General features: G+C 44.2%; 1 protein-coding gene across 1 annotated transcript in view; it reads left to right on the top strand.

Moving 5' to 3' along the window:
• Positions 1–2,408: 2,408 nt before the first annotated feature.
• The window catches only part of LOC106593106 (rabphilin-3A), a 31,986-nt gene continuing 13,219 nt past the window's right edge, over positions 2,409–21,175 (top strand). The window contains exon 1 of the mRNA XM_045692471.2: positions 2,409–2,622. The gene's annotated coding sequence lies outside the window, so the exon portion shown is untranslated. The remainder of the gene's footprint in view (positions 2,623–21,175) is intronic.

The raw sequence follows: 21,175 nt of genomic DNA, 5'->3' as shown, positions 1-21,175 counted from the left end.
TCCGTCTGTCCTCCTTCACTCTCCATTCTCTCTCTTGCTCTTTCTCTCCATCCCTCTGTCCTTCACTCTCCCTTCTCTCCTCTATCTTTCGCTCTCCCTCTCACTTCTCTCCTCTCTCTTTCTCTTTCTCTCTCCCTTATCTCTCCTCTCTCTCTGGCTCTCTTTCTCACCTCTCCCTCTCCCTTCTCTCTCGCTCTCTTTCTCTCCACCCCTCTGTCCTCCTTCACCCTCCCTTATCTCTCCTCTCTCTCACCAACCTCACCTCTAGACAGTGTTACTCTAAAATATGTCCCCACATGATTATGGGGTAAATCATTGTGAGTTTTTGACAGCTATTCCATCATGAGAGAAAAGAGAAACTATGCTCTTGCTAGTATAACTGTTCTTTTAAGCTTTACGTATCAGCCTCAAAGCCTTCCATCAAAATGTGTTTGGTTTGTGTGTAAAATCATGTTTTTTCAAACAAATTGCATGCTCCTTATGTAAAGTTGCATTCTTTCTCTGGTCTGTCCTGTTGTTCATTTTCATGTCACAGGTGTGTGTGTGTTGGCAGGAATGCATGCACCTTTGCTATAGGCTTTTCAAGGGGGCACTAATTCACTTGCATTTAATTCCCAAAGGAACATAATGCCAAGTCATTTAGGCAGCCAATGTGTAGCACTGCAGGGACTAGTGTAGCGTTGGAACTACTCTGTCATGGCCAATTAAAACCACAAGAGGGCCATAGACACACACCAGTGGAGGCTGGTGGGAGGAGCTAAAGGAGGACAGGCTCATTGAAATAGCTGGAATAAAAGGAACAGAGTCAAACGTGGTTTCCACATGTTTGATACTGTTCCATTTATTCCATTCCACTGACACACATCCTGTAGCAAGGCCATTCTTTGTTCAGATAGAATCAGTGAAGGAGCAGCCTCAGTAGCAGGTCAAGATGGTTATTTTGAGTAATGAAAGAACATGGCTGTGCTTTTGACTTGTGGATTATTGTATTCAGATTGTTTGGAGCAGAGTGATGCATGCAGCTGCATTGCACAGAGGGAAATAGAGAATAGGACTATAAATAGAAGGCTAGTAAATAGAAAGCAGTGGTCCCATATGGTATGATGGATAAAACCCTTGGGCACGCAGTTAGATACACATGATTGGTTTATGACCATGTGTCAAGGAATTATCATTAGGTTACAGCAATGAGTGTTACGCACCTGTCGGAAGAGGGAAGGCAACACCCTGCTACAACTCAACTCTCCGTGGGGTGAAAGAGGTATGGACTGTAGGTGTGAGTAAGGATGACAAAAGGCAGAGAACCATTTTACAGGGAATTTATTCCTTCGCACGGTAAGTTTAGGGAAAAGGGGTTGGACGGAACCAAAGCAAAGAAAGTAAATAAAAGCCCCCTCTCCTACCTTACCTGCCTACCCACTACTTACCTAACTAGCACCACCTGGTGCACTAACCAAAATACAGGGGATGGTCCCCCCAGGTCTTTCCTAGTCTGCATAGACAGTAAACTACTACGGGTTATGTATGCCCGCGGGCCTCTTGCCTAAGCACTCCCTAGGTGCCTTCTCCTTCCCCCCTGGAAACAAATTAAACAGAATAACACAAATGTAAGAAATTCCAATAATCAAAACCACAGTTCTATATATACACACACACACACACACACACCTACCTACCTACCTACCTACCTACCTACCTACCTACCTACCTACCTACGCTAGCAGCTACCTACCTACCATCAGCAGCTACACAATACTTAAGAAACCTCTGAACAACACAGACTTAGCCATCAGACTTCTCTCTCAGCAATCCTCCCTCCCTCTGAACAACAGAACACTGGCTTATATAGCTGGAGAAGGAGTTGGTAATTGGAGACAGCTGCGTCCTGACGAGGAGGAGGGGTCAGCTCTCCAATCAGTAATGGGGCCGACCAATCAGCTGCTTGGAGAATTTCAGGAAGCCATTTCCTGAAATACATACAAATACACAAACCACAACACAGAAACTGGGGAACGTAACAATGAGGATGATCACCATCTTCACCTCCACCATCCTCATCCTCCTCATCACCAGTTAATTGTAGTAGAACAATAAATAGCACAAGTTTAAGCAACATCAAAATAAAAAATAAAAAAATCCAGGGGTAGGCTATAAACTCACAAGTAAGACACTACAAAGCATCTTCACTATTATCCCCGCTGTCATAGGGATCACCTCCACTCATCACAGAAGAACCCTTCATCCCCTGTGTAGGAGGGGTTTCCCTCCAGTGGGTATCCCGCCTGTGTCGTGTGGAATTACCTCTGTCTCCATTATTTTCCACTCCCAAGTAGCGCATCTCTCTCCCTCCCTCTGTTCCTCCGTTCAGCGCGCGACTGAGCGTGTGGGGGCAGAGTGCAGGGCTCGCAGCTTTAAATGAGTATGTCGCGTGCCAGTGAAGAGAGAATGTGTGTGTGTGTGGATCAGGGTGGAAGGAGCGCTTCTATAGAAGCACATAGCCAGGAGGACGCTTTTTAAAATATATTTCTCTCTCCACTGTCTTTTTATCTCATAGGCTACCACATCTCCAATCTCTCTGCCAGAGCAAGAAAAACACAAACTCTTCTGCTGGAGAAGGGTCAGGTATGAGATGAAATAATATTTTAACTGTTTGTGTTTGGTTGATTGAAAAAAAGATGACGGTAGATCAGAAGGAAGGACTCGACTAGAATTACTTAGCCAATATGGATTACATGACTCCATCATTCAGCATGTAATAATCACCATGTGCTATTTCTGAGAAAATGTGAAATCTTACACAGAATTTTTGGTGAACCAGTTAAGTGAAGCATAGACAATGACTTCTATTCATTCTGTTCATACTCCTTTTCCACTGTGTCATCACTACAGAACATCATCTATTACATCGAGCTGTCGTGACAGGAGAGGTTGATGTCTGTAACCTCAGCCTTCAGGCTCATGTGGAAATATTGGTTATTTAACCTCTTCTGGGAATACAGGGAGCAGAACAGGGTTCTCAGGGGGGCAATATACGAAGCACAGCTTTCCCTGCTGAGTTATCTTCAGGCCATATTCTCCCCCTTCCCTTCACTGTAGACTCACAGGTTAACTGTGCTGTGGTGTTAGTCTTACTTTTCATATGCTTTATTTATACAGGTTTTAGCGACTTATTTGCGAGCTGTCAAGCTGCAGTGAGAGAAAAGGCAAGACAATGACAAGTCAGCTACAGCAGAAACAGACTGGGAGTCAGGACGGACAGTGTGGAGTCTCTCCCCATCACAGACACGCACACACACGCACAGACACACACACACAGACACGCACACACACTAGCCAGTCTGTAAATGGGGTGACGGAGCCTTCAGTTGTTAACTATAACACATAGTTGCAGCAGAGAAAGTTCCAGATACAGAACAGTGTGAGAGCGAGGAGAACCAGAGAAAACATGTTTTCCTGTGTGTAGAGGTCATTGGTAAGGTTATGATTCCCTCCACAACATGGCTGCAGTATAGTGATCAGCTCTTATTCTTTACTTTACAATCCCCTGTGATATATATTATTGTCCACTGATCAGCCTCATTGTGTGTGTGTGTGTGTGTGTGTGTGTGTGTGTGTGTGTGTGTGTGTGTGTGTGTGTGTGTGTGTGTGTGTGTGTGTGTGTGTGTGTGTGTGTGTGTGTGTGTGTGTGTGGGTGGTTGGTTGGTTGGTTGGTTGTGATGGGGAGGTAGGCTCTGACTTAGTTGCTGAGACTGACTGCTTACATCACTCACTCCACACTGCTGCTGAGCACCTGAACTATGACGATCTCAACCAGACATACAGCAAATGCACAGTATTTTCTCCCCTGGGGTAATCTACTAGAACATCAAGTTCCAGGGTAACAGAATGTCCTTAATACATTATATTGTCAGAAAGTCTCCAATCTTTGGCCTTGTCTTTGTATTGGTACTCCTGGCTGCTATGTAGCGCTCCTGTAACATTGTGTTCCTGTACTGGCACTGCTGCAGCCTGCAATATAGCGCTCCTGTAACAGTGTGTTCCTGTATTGGCACTGTTTCAGCCTGCAATATAGTGCTCCTGTAACATTGTGTTCCTGTATTGGCACTGTTTCAGCCTGCAATATAGCGCTCCTGTAACATTGAGTTCCTGTATTGGCACTGTTTCAGCCTGCAATATAGCGCTCCTGTAACATTGTGTTCCTGTATTGGCACTGTTTCAGCCTGCAACATAGCGCTCCTGTAACAGTGTGTTCCTGTATTGGCACTGTGTCAGCCTGCAATATAGCGCTCCTGTAACATTGTGTTCCTTTATTGGCACTGTGTCAGCCTGCAATATAGCGCTCCTGTAACATTGTGTTCCTGTATTGGCACTGTGTCAGCCTGCAATATAGCGCTCCTGTAACATTGTGTTCCTGTATTGGCACTGCTTTCAGCCTGCAACATAGCGCTCCTGTAACATTGTGTTCCTGTATTGGCACTGTTTCAGCCTGCAATATAGCGCTCCTGTAACATTGTGTTCCTGTATTGGCACTGTGTCAGCCTGCAACATAGCGCTCCTGTAACATTGTGTTCCTGTATTGGCACTGCTGCAGCCTGCAATATAGCGCTCCTGTAACATTGTGTTCCTGTACTGGCACTGCTGCAGCCTGCAATATAGCGCTCCTGTAACATTGTGTTCCTGTATTGGCACTGCTGCAGCCTGCAATATAGCGCTCCTGTAACATTGTGTTCCTGTATTGGCACTGCTGCAGCCTGCAATATAGCGCTCCTGTAACATTGTGTTCCTGTACTGGCACTGCTGCAGCCTGCAATATAGCGCTCCTGTAACATTGTGTTCCTGTATTGGCACTGTTTCAGCCTGCAATATAGCGCTCCTGTAACATTGTGTTCCTGTATTGGCACTGCTGCAGCCTGCAATATAGCGCTCCTGTAACAGTGTGTTCCTGTATTGGCACTGCTGCAGCCTGCAATATAGTGCTCCTGTAATAGTGTGTTCCTGTACTGGCACTGTTTCAGCCTGCAATATAGTGCTCCTGTAACATTGTGTTCCTGTACTGGCACTGCTGCAGCCAGCAATATAGTGCTCCTGTAACATCGTGTTCCTGTATTGGCACTGTTTCAGTCTGCAGTATAGCGCTCCTGGAGAAGCAGTAAATGTGGCCCATTACTATGCAGTAAAACAACCAAGAGATGATTTGAAATAGTTTCACAACAGGAAAATAAGACAGTGCTGCTGGACTTAATTGCGATCTGCTGTGGACATGTATCACCATAGAAAGTAATTAGGATGGTGAGATGTAAAAGTGGGTGTCTGCCGTAATTGTGTATGAGAGCATGATGTCTGGTTTGGTTCTGTCTGTATACTCTCCATCTGTAGATGATGTTAAGCTATGAAGGATGTAGCACTCAGGCATGTTGTCATGCCTAACATGCTATCAGTCAGTACTCCATTACTACTGCAGTGCAGTTATAGATTACTACTGCTGCTACTACTACTACTACTACTACTACTACTACTACTACTACTACTACTACTACAACTACTACTACAACTACTACTACTACTACAGTACTACTACTACTACTACTACTACTACTACTACTATTAGTGCTACTACTACTACAGTGCTACTACTACTACTACAGTACTACTACTACTGCTGCTACTACTACTACAGTACTACTACTACTGATGCTACAACTACTAATACAACTACTACAGTAGTACTACTACTACTACTACTACTACTACTACTACTACTACAGAACTACGACTGTTGCTACTACTACTACTACTACTACTACTACTACTACTACTACTACTACTACTAATACAGAACTACTACTACTGCTACTACTACTACATTTACATTGTACATGTTAGTCATTAAGCAGACACTCTTATCTAGACCAACATCAAGTTAGTGCATTCATCTTAAGATAAATAGGTGAGACAACCACATATCATTCTTCCTAAATTGGCAAAGTCGGTGCTAATAGGACTTTTTTTCTACTACTACTAATTATTATACTACTAATTCTACTAGTACTACTACTACTAATTCTACTACTACTACTACTACTACTATACTACTATTACTACTACTTTTCTATTACCACTACTACTAGTACTATGACTACTACTAGTACTACGACTACTACTATACTGTCCACTACTATTATTAATTATACTACTACTACTAATACAACTACTGTACTACTACTACTACTACTACTACTACTACTACTACTAATCAAATTGTATTCTTTAAATGCTTTGTAAAAAACAGGTGTGGACTAACAGTGAAATGCCTAAAAAAAAATATTAAATGCGTACTTACGGGCCCTTCCTAACAACGCAGAGAGAAAGAAAATAGAGAAGTAATAAATACACAGTGAGTAACGATAACTTAGTTATACACTACATGACCATAAGTATGTGGACACCTGCTTGTCTAACATCTCATTCAAAAATCATGGGCATTAATATGGAGTTGGTCCCCCCTTTGCTGCTATAACAGCCTCCACTCTTCTGGGAAGGCTTTCCACTAGATGTTGGAACATTACTGCGGGGACTTGCTTCCATTCACCCATAAGAGCATTAGTGAGGTTGGGCACTGATGTTGGGCGATTAGGCCTGGCTCGCAGTCGGCGTTCCAATTAATCTCAAAGTTGTTCGATGGGGTTGAGGTCAGGGCTCTGTGCAGGCCAGTCAAGTTCTTCCACACCGATCTCGACAGATCCTTTCTGTATGGACCTCGCCTTGTGCACGGGGGCATTGTCATGCTGAAACAGGAAAGGGCCTTCCCCAAACTGTTGCCAGAAAGTCAGAATCACAGAATCGTCTAGAAAGTTATTGTATGCTGTAGCGTTAAGACTTCCCTTCACTGGAACTAAGGGGCCCGAACCATGAAAAACAGCTACAGACCATTATTCCTCCTCCACCAAGCTTTACAGTTGGCACAATGCATTCGGGCAGGTAGCGTTCTCCTGGCACCCGCCAAACCCAGATTTGTTTAGTGTCCCGCTCCTTGAAAGCTGCAGCCCTAGCCTTTAGCTCAGTATGGATGTTGCCTGTAATCCATGGCTTCTGGTTGGGATATGTACATATAGTCACTGTCGGGATGACGTCTTCGATGCACTTATTAATGAAGCCGGTGACTGATGTGGTCAACTCCTCAATGCCATCAGATGAATCTTGGAACATATTCCAGTCTGTGCTAGTGAAACAGTCCTGTAGCTTAGCATCCGCTTCATCGGACCACTTCCGTATTGGGTGCGTCACTGGTACTTCCTGTTTGAGTTTTTGCTTGTAAGCAGGAATCAGGAGGATAGAGTTATGGTCAGATTTGCCAAATGGAGGGCAAGGGAGAGCTTTGTATGCTTTTCTGTTTGTGAAGTAAAGGTGGTCTAGAGTACTACTACTGCTGATACTACTACTACTACTGCTACTACTAATACTAGTACTGCTGCTGCTATTACTACAAATACTACTAATAATAATACTGCTACTACTAATAATACTACTAATACTACTAATACTGATGCTACTACTACGACTACTACTACTACTGTAGACTCTCATACTACCATTATAACTACTCGCACTTCTGTATTGTCATGCCTCCGTATAGGCTGCTGCAGCTTTGCCCCCTTATCTTCTCCATCTCAGCAGAATACAGTGGAGTGTGAAAGCTTTATGCTGTAGGTTACACACACACACACACACACACACACACACACACACACACACACACACACACACACACACACACCCCCCCCCCCCCCCCCCCCCCCTTATGTAGAAGAGAATGGGAAAGGATGATCTGCCACCATTGCTCATTCAGACCTTAACAGACAGAAATGTCTCCATGATGATAAATGGAGGTCAGGGTTGGTGTCAACTGAATTCCAACCAAATCCATTTAACCAATCATCTCAACTTTAATGAATTGGACTGTTTCCCATTGCTTTCAATTAGGATTTTCCACCTCAGTTCATCCAGGATATTTGAATGCCTTTTTCCTCAGTTTGACACAGTTGGAACCTATAGTAATTGACTTCCTGTGTGAACAGAGGTGATTGATTACCAATGCATCATGAGTATGTTTGGAGTGTGTATAGCCGTGAAGGGGGGTTGTGTGTGTGTGTGTGTTAGTGGTAGCAGATGGTATAGTTTGTGTTTGATGCTGAATCAGGTGGTTTCATATCCCTAGTGAATACTAAAGCATGTCCATTCCCTCTGAGTTACTGTTAATATGTTTTATGTCAGTCGTCCCCTGGCTGGGAAAATGAATGTGTTTATAAGAGACCTGAGCGGAATGTTGATGCTGCATGGCCTACACAGAAGAATCTGAGAGAGAGGATAGAATTACACACAGATCCAAATAAACTGGATTGAAATATAGCAACATAAAGAACGGGTAACACTTTATTTGGATAATCAATCTGGAGATGCTCTACAGACTATCTACTAACCCTAACCTTAACCCTTATCCAAACCCCAAACTTTATCCTAGCCCTAATCCTAACCTTAACCCTTACCCTTAATCTATACATTACCCTATCCCTAACCCTAACCTTGGCAAGCAGTTGCTTATCAACAGATAGTTTGTTGATAGTATGACCATCTTTAGAGCATCTACAGATGGACTGTCTGGACTATCCAAATAAAGTGTGACCAAAGAACACTTATGGGCAGAACATCTTTGACAAATAATTCCTGTATTGAACACCCCATGTCTTACAGAGATATACCATACTGGTTCTGAGAACTATCCTTCAAGGGTGACCAACTCTCGTCCTGAAGAGCTACTTGGTATGCAGGAATGTGCAGGACTTTTGCTCCCATGAGTAGGGTTTGACCATCTCTAAATACACTAAACAAAATACAATTTTGCATGTTGGAATACAGCCACTGAGTTAAGTGGCAGTTTGGAGATAAGGGGAACAGGTGGAAGAATGAAGATGAGAGGAAGAGGGGGATGAGTGGAGGTGTGTGAAGGAGGGAGAAGGTGAAGGAGTGAAGACAGGGGAATAAACACCTCCTTTCTTGTCTGAAGATGTGTCCCTGGAGAGGTAGTGGACACCCACTCCTGACCTTCCTCCTCTCCTTTATCTGACCACCTCCTCAGGTCATACTACCTGTGATTGTAGAAGGGCTGTCTGTCTGTCTGAGAGAGAGAGGTAGAGTGAGTGGGAGAAAGAGAGAGAGAGGGGAGAGAGAAAAAGAGAGAGAGTGAAGCAAGAGGGGAGAGAGAGAGCGAGAGGGGAGAAAGAGTGGTAGAGAAAGAGTGGTAGAGAGAGAGAGAGAGAGAGAGAGAGAGAAAGAGAGAGAGCATTAATTAGCCTAAGGCCTATGTTGCTGTTGTGGCATACAAACTTCTGCCCCTGGTGTATCACACACCCATACTATCTCACTCTCTCAGCATATGGGTACTGTAGCCTTCCCTCTGCTAATGAAGAGGGCTGTGAACTCCCTTGGCCCCCACCCCAAACCCCGAACACACACATACTCATACACGGGTGGTCAGACAGGCACGAGCGCAGAGAGAGAGAGAGAGAGAGCGAGAGGGAGTGAGAGACGCACACTCACATGTACACAGTATGTGTTCTCTCCCTCCCCCATGTACAACCCTCTGATGTCAATGCGTAGTACCAGGATCTAAAAGCCGTCTATTCTTATAAACATGTTTGTTAGCTGTCTTCTCCTTTAGTGCACTGAAGTAGATGTGTGTGTGCCGTCACCTCCTGTCACCAACTGAGTAAGATATTTCTCCACAGCACTGCCACATAAGATATTTTAACTTGTCTGTGTGTGTATGTGTGTGCTTGTGCTTTCTGCAGAGTTAACACTTAGTGTTTATCTGTGTTTGCGTCATAAGACTCGTGTGCATGCGTGTGTGTGTGTGTGTGTGTGCATGCTTGTGCATATGCGCGTGTGTGTGTAACCACAGAGAGTCATCAACAGGGATAGAAGGAGCTGATGTGGAGAGCTCTAAGATTTATAATCTGCTTCCAGTGAGAGAGTGAAGAGGAGGAGAGGAGATGAGGAGAGGAAAGAGGGTGGAGATAGAAGGATGGAGAGAAATGGAATCCTAAGGGAATGGAATTCTGTAGAATGTTCTGTGTTCCAGAAATGACTCCTACTAGACCAGGATATAATATCACAAGCAGAGAATCCAAGACAAGTGGTGTGGCAAATAAGGTTCCCAAGGGGGCAAAAAGAAAAACAAAGCTAAAGAAATGTAATAAAAAAGGTGGAATACCTTCAGAATATACTGTGTATATACACTCAGTGGCTAATTTATTAGGTACAGACCCCCCTTTGCCTCCAGAACAGCCGGAATTCTTCGGGGCGTGGACACGTTGCTCAATTGGTATCAGGAGACCTAACGTGTGCCAGGAAAACATTCCCCGCACCATTACACCACCACCACCAGCATGTACCGTTGACACCAGGCAGGATGGGGCCATGGACTCATGCTGTTTACACCAAATCCTGACTCTGCCATCAGCATGACGCAACAGGAACAGGGATTGGTTTGCCCTGGCAATGTTTTCTCATCCCTCAATTGTTCAGTGTTGGTGATCGAGTGCCCACTGGAGCTGCTTCTTCTTGTGTTTAGCTGACAGGAGAGGACCCCGGTGTGGTCGTCTGCTTCAATTGCCCATCTGTGACAAGGATCGACGAGTTGTGCATTCTGAGATGCCGTTCTCAACACCACTGGTGTACTGCATCTATTTGTCTGCTTCTCGCCCGCCTGTTAGCTTGCACTATTCTCGCCATTCTCCTTCGACCTCTCATCAACGAGCTGTTTTCGACCCACAGGACTGCTGCTGACTGGATGCTTTTTGTTTGTCGCACCATTCTCAGTAAACCCTAGACACTGTCGTGTGTGAAAATCCCAGGAGGCCGGCCTGCCTGCTTTATATAGCAAGCCACAGCCACGTGACTCATTGTCTGTAAGAGCGAACCATTTTCGTGAACAGGGTGGTGTACCTAATAAACTGGCCACTGAGTGATCATACACTGACTATACAAAACATTAAAAACACCTGCTCTTTCCATGACATAGACTGACCATATTAATCTAGGTAAAAGCTATGATCCTGTCACGGTTGTCGTTGGTAATGGAGGACCAAAACGCAGCAGGTATGTGTAAGCTCATCTTGACATTTAATAAACTCAGAATGAACGTACAAAAATAACAAAAAAGAACAACCGATCAACAAAACAGTCTGACAAGGCTAAACACAGAACAATCTCCCACAAATACACAGACAAACACACCCAACTAATATAGGACTTCCAATCAAAGGCAACACCACACAGCTGCCTTCAATTGGAAGTCCACCCCAATTAACTCAACATAGAAATAGATCAACCAGACTACACATAGAAATACAACATAGACCATAACTCAAAACCCGGAAATAATAAATCAAACGCCCTCCTAACTAACACACCACCCTGAACCACATAAAACAAATACCCTCTGCCACGTCCTGACCAAACTAAAATGACAATTAACCCTTATACTGGCCAGGACGTGACAGATCCCTTATTGATGCCACTTGTTAAATCCAATTCCATCAGTGTAGATGAAGGGGAGGAAACTGGTTAAAGAATCATTTTTAAGCCTTGAAACAATTGAGACATGGCTTGTGTATGTGTGCCATTCAGAGGGTGAATGAGCAAGACAAAAACTGTAAGTGCCTTTGGACGGTATAAGGTAGTAGCTTACCAGGCACACAGGTGTGTGTCAAGGGGGGGGGGGTTTCAGCTCAATTTTAGGTTGGTGTTCCTAATGTTTGGTAGACGTAGTGTATATCACAGGAGGCTGGTGAGGGGAGTACAGCTCATAATAATGGCTGGAATGGAGTGAATGGAATGGTAACAACCACATGGAAACCATGTGTTTGACACCATTCCATTTATTCTGTTCCAACCATTACTATGAGCCCGTCCTCCCCAATTAAAGTGCCACCTTTGATATAGTACTAGTCAAAAGTTTGGACTCACCTACTCATTCAAGGGATTTTCTTTATTTTTACTATTTTCTACATTGTAGAATAATAGTGAAGACATCAAAACTATGAAATAACACATACGGAATCATGTAGTAACCAAAAAAGTGTTATATATTTTATATTTGAGGTTCTTCAATGTAGCCACCGTTTGCCTTGATGACAGCTCTGCACACTCTTGGCGTTCTCTCAACCAGCTTCATGAGGTAGTCACCTGGAATGCATTTCAATTGACAGGTGTGCCTTGTTAAAAGTTAATTTGTGGAATTTCTTTTCCTTCTTAATGTGTTTGTAGCCAATCAGTTGTGTTGTGACAAGGCAGGGTGGTATACAGAAGATAGCCCTATTTGGTAAAAGACCAAATCCATATTATGGCAAGAACAGCTCAAATAAGCAAAGAGAAACAACATTCCATCATTACTTTAAGACTTGAAGGTCAGTCAATCCAGAAAATGTCAAGAACTTTGAACGTTTCTTCAAGTACAGTCGCAAAAACCATCAAGCGCTATGATGAAACTTTCTCTCATGAGGACCGCCACAGGAAAGGAAGACCCAGTGTTACCTCTGCTGCAGAGGATACATTCATTAGAGTTAACTGCACCTCAGATTGCAGCCCAAATAAATGCTTCACAGATTTCAAGTAATAGACACATCTTAACATCAAATGTTCAGAGGAGACTGTGTGAATCAGGCCTTCAAGAAACTACTACTAAAGGACACCAATAAGAAGAAGAGACTTGCTTGGGCCAAGAAACACGAGCAATGGACATTAGACTGGTGGAAATCTGTCCTTTGGTCTGATGAGTCCAGATTTGAGATTTTTGGATCCAACCGCCCTGTGTTTGTGAGACGCAGAGTAAGTCAACGGATGATCTCCGCATGTGTGGTTCCCACCATGAAGCATGGAGGAGGAGGTATGATGGTATGGGGGTGCTTTGCTGGTGACACTGTCAGTGATTTATTTAGAATTCAAGGCCCACTTAACCAGCATGGCTAACACAGCATTCTGCAGAGATACGCCATCCCATCTGGTTTGCGCTTAGTGGAACTATAATTGGTTTTTCAACAGGACAATGACCCACACACACACCTCCAGGCTGTGTAAGGGCTATTTTACCAAGAAGGAGAGCGATAGAGTGCTACATCAGATGACCTGGCCTCCACAATCCCCCAACCTCAACCCAATTGAGATTGTTTGGGATGAGTTGGACCGCAGAGTGAAGGAAAAGCAGCGAACAAGTGCTCAGCATATGTGTGGGAACTGTCATGCCCTGATCTGTTTCACCTGTCCTCGTGCTTGTCTCCACCCCCTCCAGGTGTCGCTTATTATCCCCGGTGTATTTATCCCTGTGTTTCCTGTTTCTCTGTGCCAGTTCGTCTTGTTTGTCAAGTCAACCAGTGTTTTTGTGTCTCAGCTCTTGCTTTTCCCAGTCTCTCTTTTCTCGCCCTCCTGATTTTGACCCTTGCCTGTCCTGACTTTGATCCCGCCTGCCTGACCACTCTGCTTGTCCCTGACCTCGAGCCTGCCTATCGCCTGGTACTGTTTGGACCTGGTTTATGAACTTTCGCCTGTACCCGACCTGCCTTTTGCCTACCCCTCTTGTTATAATAAATATCAGAGCTCAACCATCTGCCTCCTGTGTCTGCATTTGGGTCTCACCTTGTGCCCTTATAGGAACTCCTTCAAGGCTGTTGGAAAAGCATTCCTCATGAAGCTGGTTGAGAGAATGCCAAGAGTGTGCAAAGCTGTCATCAAGCTACTTTGAAGAATCTCAAATATAAAATATATTTGGATTTGTTTAACACTTTTTTGGTTACTACATGATTCCATATGTGTTCTTTCATAGTTACGATGTCTTCACTACTTTTCTACAATGTAGAAATTGTAAAAATAAAGAAAAACTCTTGAATGAGTAGGTGTGTCCAAACTTTTGAATGTAACTGTATGTATAAACCAGAGATTTTTCGGAAGCTGTTGGGATTCTTCAGGCATTGGAAAATCCATTGAATTAGAACTGATTGGAGTGGGAATACCCCTCCTGCTAATTCTAATTCTATGAATGCAGCATTCCCTGCTTGATAGAACGACAGTCTCATCTCAAATTATGTAGAAAATGATGAATAACTGCAGCTGTTTATGCATGAAATCATACATTCTCCAAATTATGACATGGAATGGAGTTTGATGTCCTATTTCCACGGCATTTGTCTATGAATTCTAATGTGAGATGTAAAGAAACGAGAGACACACAGGACGATGACGCGGGTATGACATGGGATGACCACACACACACACACACACACCACACACACACACACACACACACACACACACACACACACACACACACACACACCACCCCCGGGAACAGCACACACTATCTTGTAGACATAAAATGCTTCAATGTGCAGCTGGACTGCAGTTCCCTGGGCTGTGTGTGTGTGTGTGTGTGTGTGTGTGTGTGTGTGTGTGTGTGTGTGTGTGTGTGTGTGTGTGTGTGTGTGTGTGTGTGTGTGTGTGTGTGTGTGTGTGTGTGTGTGTGTGCGTGTGTGTGTGTGTGTGTGTGTGTGTGTGTGTGCTTTTCCCTGGGCCAGTGAAAGTGTCAGTCAGTAGATGCATGGTGACAGGTCCTCTTTCTCAGCTCGCTGTGTGTGGGTGTTGTGTGTCCAGGGGGAGGTGTGCTGATAGTGTGGTGTGTGTGTGTGTTGTATGTCTGTGACAGCAGCTGCAGAGGCCTGCAGTGGACAGACAGACACACACACACCACACAGCATGTTGTTTAAAAACCACCTGGCTCTTTAATCTCCTAATCAGACTCAAACCAGATGTGAACTGAAAACTGTTTTTGTTTTGTTATGTTTGGAAAGGGAGAAAAATCTAACTTTCTGGACAGTTTTCATTCTCCTTCCCCAGATGAAATAATTTTCTACTGTCAACAAGCACACACACACCAGTCCCTATTTCACCCAGCCATGTTTTTAGAAAAGTGTGAGTCAAACAGAAGTCTTTCTGGTGACAAGTGTCCTTTGAGTGGGTCAGCAGAGAAGAGGTGTAGATTGAAAAGAGTTCCCATCAACCCTCAGGGCACACACACATACACACACACACACACACTCACACACACACACACACACACACTGTTGTTTTTAATATCATGTTTACTTTCAGGTTCTCCAACATTCTTACTTCCTTTAGTCACAGGACTGGCTTTGATCTCAGCCCCGTTAGTCCTGCACACTGTCTGTATGTGTGTGTATGTGTGTGTGTGTGTGCATGCGTGCGTGCGTGCAAGTGTTTATATGCAAACCACTCAGAGCAAACTCATTTCACTTTGGTGTGTACGTGTGTTTGTTCAGCTTTGGGTGGGAGATTTTACATGTGAAGCAGCTGATGAGAGGAGGGGAGAGGTCGAGAGGAGGAGAGGAGGGGAGAGGGGTTGAATGAGCCACAATGTAGCTGGAGGTGAGTATATAACCATGGTAGTATGATAGTGTGTGTCAGGGTAGGAGGGTGTCAGTGAAGCTGATGTAATGTCGTGTGTGTTCTGTACACGGAGCTACTGTGGGCAGGGCTCACCTCTATAGAACATGGTCTGTAATCCTTGTAACCATGTCAAGGGGAACTTGTCATATTGTTCATGAGATATCAAGCCATTCGAAGGCTGCCACCACAGATATTACAAAATATACGAATCTCTTCTTCTCTCCATCTGCACCATTCTATGGTTGTAGACTGATGTCATACAGTGTGTGTGTCTGTGATAATGAGTGATGACACATGGGGTGAGAGTGTCACGCCATTCTTGAACATTCCGTATCTCCCTGACCCCTCCCCTGACTTCGCCCCCTCAGCCCACCAATGTCACACAAGCACACGCATGCATGCACACACACACGGTGACAGCAATCAGTCATGTTGCCATGCCGCCGGCTGTCACAGCAACCCCTGACATTTCCAATCATCAGGGAGAGAACATTTGTGACAGTACAGAAAGAATAGAGGGGAGAGAGAGGGAGGAGAGAAAGATGGAGGGGAGAGAATGAGTAAGAAAGAGAGAGAGAAAGTGAGAAACACACATCAGAATCAAGTCAACCGTCGCCTCTGGAGTGATCTGTACTCAGGGTTCAATACTACTGTGCATTACTCAGGGTTCAATAACCTGCTACCAGGAACTGAAAATGCCTCTAGATGTTTTCACTGAACAAGGAACAGAGGCACACATCATTATCATCGGCTAGATTAGAGCACTGTCAACTAGAATATCTACAGCAGTGGATCCTTTAGGTCAGTGTATTTCAGTGTTTGCTGCGGGTCACCAGGATCAGGGTTGAGACAGACAGGACTGATGCATCTGTAGCGAGTTAAGTTCACTCTACAGCTAGCTTGAAATGTCGCCGATGGAACTAACTAATTGGTACTTTTGTATAGCTCAATCAGTTGGTACCCTGTCAAGGAGGACGTTCACGTGTGTCTGCGAGCAGAGGTTCCCTGGTTTGAGCCCGGTATGGGGATAGGACAGCGTTTCCCAAATGAGGGGTCGCGACTGTCACGTCCTGACCAGTATAGAGGATTATTTGTATTATTTGGTCAGGGCGTGGCAGAGGTATGTTTGTTTTGTATGGTGGGTTTTTTTTGTGTATAGCTTAGAGGGGTGTGTTATTTATGTGTTCCGGGGTTTTGTGGTGTATGTTTTTGTATGAGTAGGTTCTAGGTTAAGTTTTCTATGTGCAGGTTTGGTTGCTGGACTCTCAATTGGAGGCAGGTGTTTCTAGTTGCCTCTGATTGGGAGTCCTATAAGTAGGTATGTGTTTTGTTTGTCACTTGTGGGTAGTTGTATATTAGCACTGCTTTTGTTTAGCCTGCTACACTGTTCCTGTCGTGAGTTTTGTTTATTGTTTTTCCTCGTGGTCACATTTAAAATAAATTATGATGAGCACGCAATCCGCTGCATATTGGTCCACTTTGTCCGACAGCGATTTCAACATATCTTCTGACGAAGAGGTTTGTGACAGCGACCCTGATCCTGGTGACCCGCAGCAAACACTATAATACACTGATTTGAAAATGGTGTCTTGAGGAAAAACTCTGAATAAAAACAATAATTGCTCTTGGTTCATAGAATATTATGACCTCATAACTGAAAGATAAGACTCTCAGGAACACGTATGTCTTCTGTTTCCCTCTACAATGCCCACAAAGCCTCATTAGAACAGAGTGGAGTGGACAAGACCAGGCGCTAAATCAGGGCGGCATTTTCTGAGCTAAACTGACCAAGACGCACCAACAACAACACATAAAACCTCACATAATTCTGCCTAAAAACAATGTAAATTTCTCTCAACCAGTGGCATATGGGCTTTTTAGGTGAGAGCTGATGCTGCCCTGTGATAAGCAGTGCCCACTTTGTCTAAGGCAGGGGCACTAAATATTTTGCTTGTCCATTCCCAGCGCACCTCTCCAGGTTCCAGGTTCTGTTGGAGAGACGCATTGCTGCGGCAATCCACCAATGTTCCGTCCAAAAAATGTATCTAACATAAATCATGTAGCAGATCTAGGATATGGTAGAAATAATATGTGGCCTCCTGAGTGGCGCAGTGGTCTAAGACACTGCATCGCAGTGCTAGCTGTGCCACTAGAGATCCTTGAGTCCAGGCTCTGTCGCAGCCGGCTGCAACCGGGAGAACCATGGGGCGGCGCACAATTGGCCCAGCGTCATCCGGGTTAGGGGAGGGTTTGGCCGGCAGGGATGTTCTTGTCCCATCGCACACTAGCAACTCCTGTGGCGGGCCGGGCGCAGTGCACGCCGACACGGTCGCCAGGTGTACAGTGTTTCCTCCAACACATTGGTGCGGCTGGCTTCCGGGTTAAGCGAGCAGTGGCTGGGTAGTGTTTCGGAGGATGCACGGCTCTCGACCTTCGCCTTTCCCGAGTCCAGCGATGGGACAAGACTGTAACTACCAATTGGATACCACGAAATTGGGGAGAAAAAGGGGTATAAGAAAAGAAAAATGTCTATGTGGTCTGTTCTGTAGCCTAGAGGCTGGAGATAAAATGGATGACAATGTAAAGAAACAGACACTTTTTACATCATGCAGGATTCTCCCATCAAATAGCCTCACCTACAGTAAATGGCGCTCAATAAAATAAAACATTTACTGTCATGTTATCAAACAACATATCCTAAAAACAGGACAGGTCAAAGTAGAATGGACACTATGGAATGGACCATAACAACTGTTGGCCAGGAGTTCCACCCCATTGTCATGATCAGTGGTTTCAAATTTGTATCCATAATTTTTTGGGGACAAGCTGATTATAGCAAAAAATAACATACTTCTACATTTCCCACTGTGTCAACACATTGCAAATATGCTCATGATAACTCCTGATAAAGTTGGGTAGCTGATATTCAGAGCCTAAATAGCCAAATTGATGAGTCACAGGAATCAGGACTAATAAAGCCAGTCCAATGGCCTGTTTTACAAACAGTGGGCCTACCACATGGATGGGCATTCATAACATTCCATTGCGGCGACATGGTAGGCTACACCACAGTAAACATGAGCCGACGTCTTTTGGACGTCTTTTTTTGGTGTTTTATAAACGGTAGGATTACCACATAGATGGGCATTCATAAAATAATTTAACAGGCAGTACTGTGGGCTACACCTCAGTAAACACGGACCGACACCGAAGCCTTTTGGACATCTTCTTTTTGGTGCAGTCCGGACTGGTTTTGATTTCCACATCCACGGACATTTTTGGTCTGGTCTGGACCAAATCTGATGTTACAGTTTTTCTCAGTCGCTTTGGTGCATTTTTCACATCATCCCTAACATGTGCAAAATAATAAGTGCATTTCTCAGAACAATTTGTACAAACTGCAATATACAATAGATGTGTTTCTAAAGCTAGTCAGTCACTAAAAATCCTTAGTACATCTCTCAAAAGTAAATATTCATGCCAATGATCATGTCAGTGTCATCAGAATGATAAGTCATTGAGTCATTGTTCACGAACAAGGTCGTCAAAATGTTTAGGCATGTTGTCAATGGAACTGTGTACTTTGACAGTATTACCTGATGTAAACTTAGGCTACAGTTTGGATGACAGTTACTGTATTGAAAATGCACAAGGCTGCACTTCTACGGCATATATCAATTTCAACAGTACTATTTACATATTACTGTATGTGGGTTATTGATTGAAAGAGACTGGACAACCAGAGGGGCACAAAGGAAAAAAAACTAAATTAGAAAGAAACACAGGAAACCACCCCTAAGGCACAACTTTGCCCGCAGCACTGTTCTAGTGCTGTCTCTACACATCCAGACGTTCCTGTCTGTCGGCCCACATATTCTCATCACACCGGATATTTTCCCTTCCAATGCAACGTGGAAAGAATCTTCTGGAATGCCTTATCCATCCTCTGCAGGCGTCTACTGTGATGTCCTCACATGCTGCATCCATTGCAGCCAGCAGGGTCATCTGTGTGTGTGGCTGACGACCTTCCACCTCCATGCTGAAAAGAACTCCTCAATTGGATTAAGGAATGGTGAATAAGGTGGGAGGAATTCTATGAGCATCCTCGGGTGGGTCACAAACCATTGCCTTATGATGTTTGATCGATGGAAACTCACATTACCACAAATGACCACATACTTTGGCAAATCCTCTCTAAACAGACCCCTCTCATCATCAGGGATGAGAGCCCTGTAGAGTCTCTAAAAAGTTGAGTAGATGCTGGGTGTTATATGGCCCTATAAGGGGGATATGGGTTAGGACACCATGCTCTGAAATAGCAGCACACATGGTGATATTTCCTCCCCGTTGGCCTGGCAAATCCACAGTAGCTCTGTGACCGATGATATTCCGACCCCGCCTTCTGCATCTGGTCAGGTTGAAGCCAGCCTCATCCACGTATACAAAGTTGTGAGAGGGTTCACTTGATTCCAACTCCATTATACGCTATATCCCAGAACACACAGTTGAATTTGTTTTGGTAAGGAAGAGTGACATAAAATGTACATATATTGCATGTTCCTTCCACAGCAATGGAAATGTGTGCAGTTTATGCTTACTGTACTAAGTATCACTATAAAATGTTGCTGTAAAGTAGTTACATAGATATGTTTTACCTGTACATACTGGTAGCGTAGCTCCTTAACTCTGTCCTCATTCCTTTGGAATGGTACACGGTACAGCTGTTTCATACTCATCTGGTTTCTATGCAGCACCCTGTCGATGGTTGAGATGCTAACCGTATGGATGTTTTCAAAGACATCGTTGTCTTCTATAATGGTCCTTTGTATTTCCCTGAGTCTCATGGCATTGTTTGCTCGGACCATGGTGCAAATAGCCTCCTCCTGTTGAGGTGTGAAAAGGCGTCCTCTGCCACCGGTTTGAGGTAATCTTGCAGTCCTATGTGGGGAAAAATGCAGTGATGCATCGCACACTTTCACATAGACAAAAACTATGCGAACACACATTTTACTGTAAAACATACAGGTGGGTGCATGTAATGTGCAGTATGTATCTGTATAGAGTATATTTCTGTATGCTGTGAAATACAAGTGGACTACTGTAATATGAAGCATTGTAGGAAGTATACAGTATACTGCTTATATACAGTAACTGTGCACTGTACATTGGTGGACATACCTGTTCTCTCTTCGAAACGTTTGAACTATTGAGGACACGGTTGATCTGGACACGGTTGACACGGCTGCACCCTTCGACCCGCCTCAGCCATTGTAAGGCCATGATTGACAACATGGTCTACAATAGTGGCCCTTATGTCATCAGATATGCGCCTATGTCCTCTTCTGCCTCTTCCTCTGTTTTGCCTTCCACCACGCATCCTTGCTCCTCTTCTTCCTCCTCTTGGCTGTTGACCCTGTTCGTTTCCTGGTCCATCCATTATTGGAAAATTGCAACTCAGTGTTGTGGTCTGTCTATATATGCTTGCCAATTGATTCTTCATGAGATGCACCTTTGAGCAATTTAGACAACTGGTTGATTGTTGGTTGAACTAACACTTTACATTCCTTCATGAGTGAGGGTCCATTTCACCTGCACCATTCATCAATTCACGTTTTTGTACAAAAGGTCTAATAGAAATGTGTAAAACTATGCTTGACAGTTT

This window comes from Salmo salar, chromosome 13, assembly GCF_965601325.2.
Source record: "Salmo salar chromosome 13, fSalSal1, whole genome shotgun sequence".
Lineage (NCBI taxonomy): Eukaryota > Metazoa > Chordata > Actinopteri > Salmoniformes > Salmonidae > Salmo > Salmo salar.
Note: the sequence above shows the minus strand (reverse complement) of the source record. Positions and strands in the feature narration are given on the sequence as shown.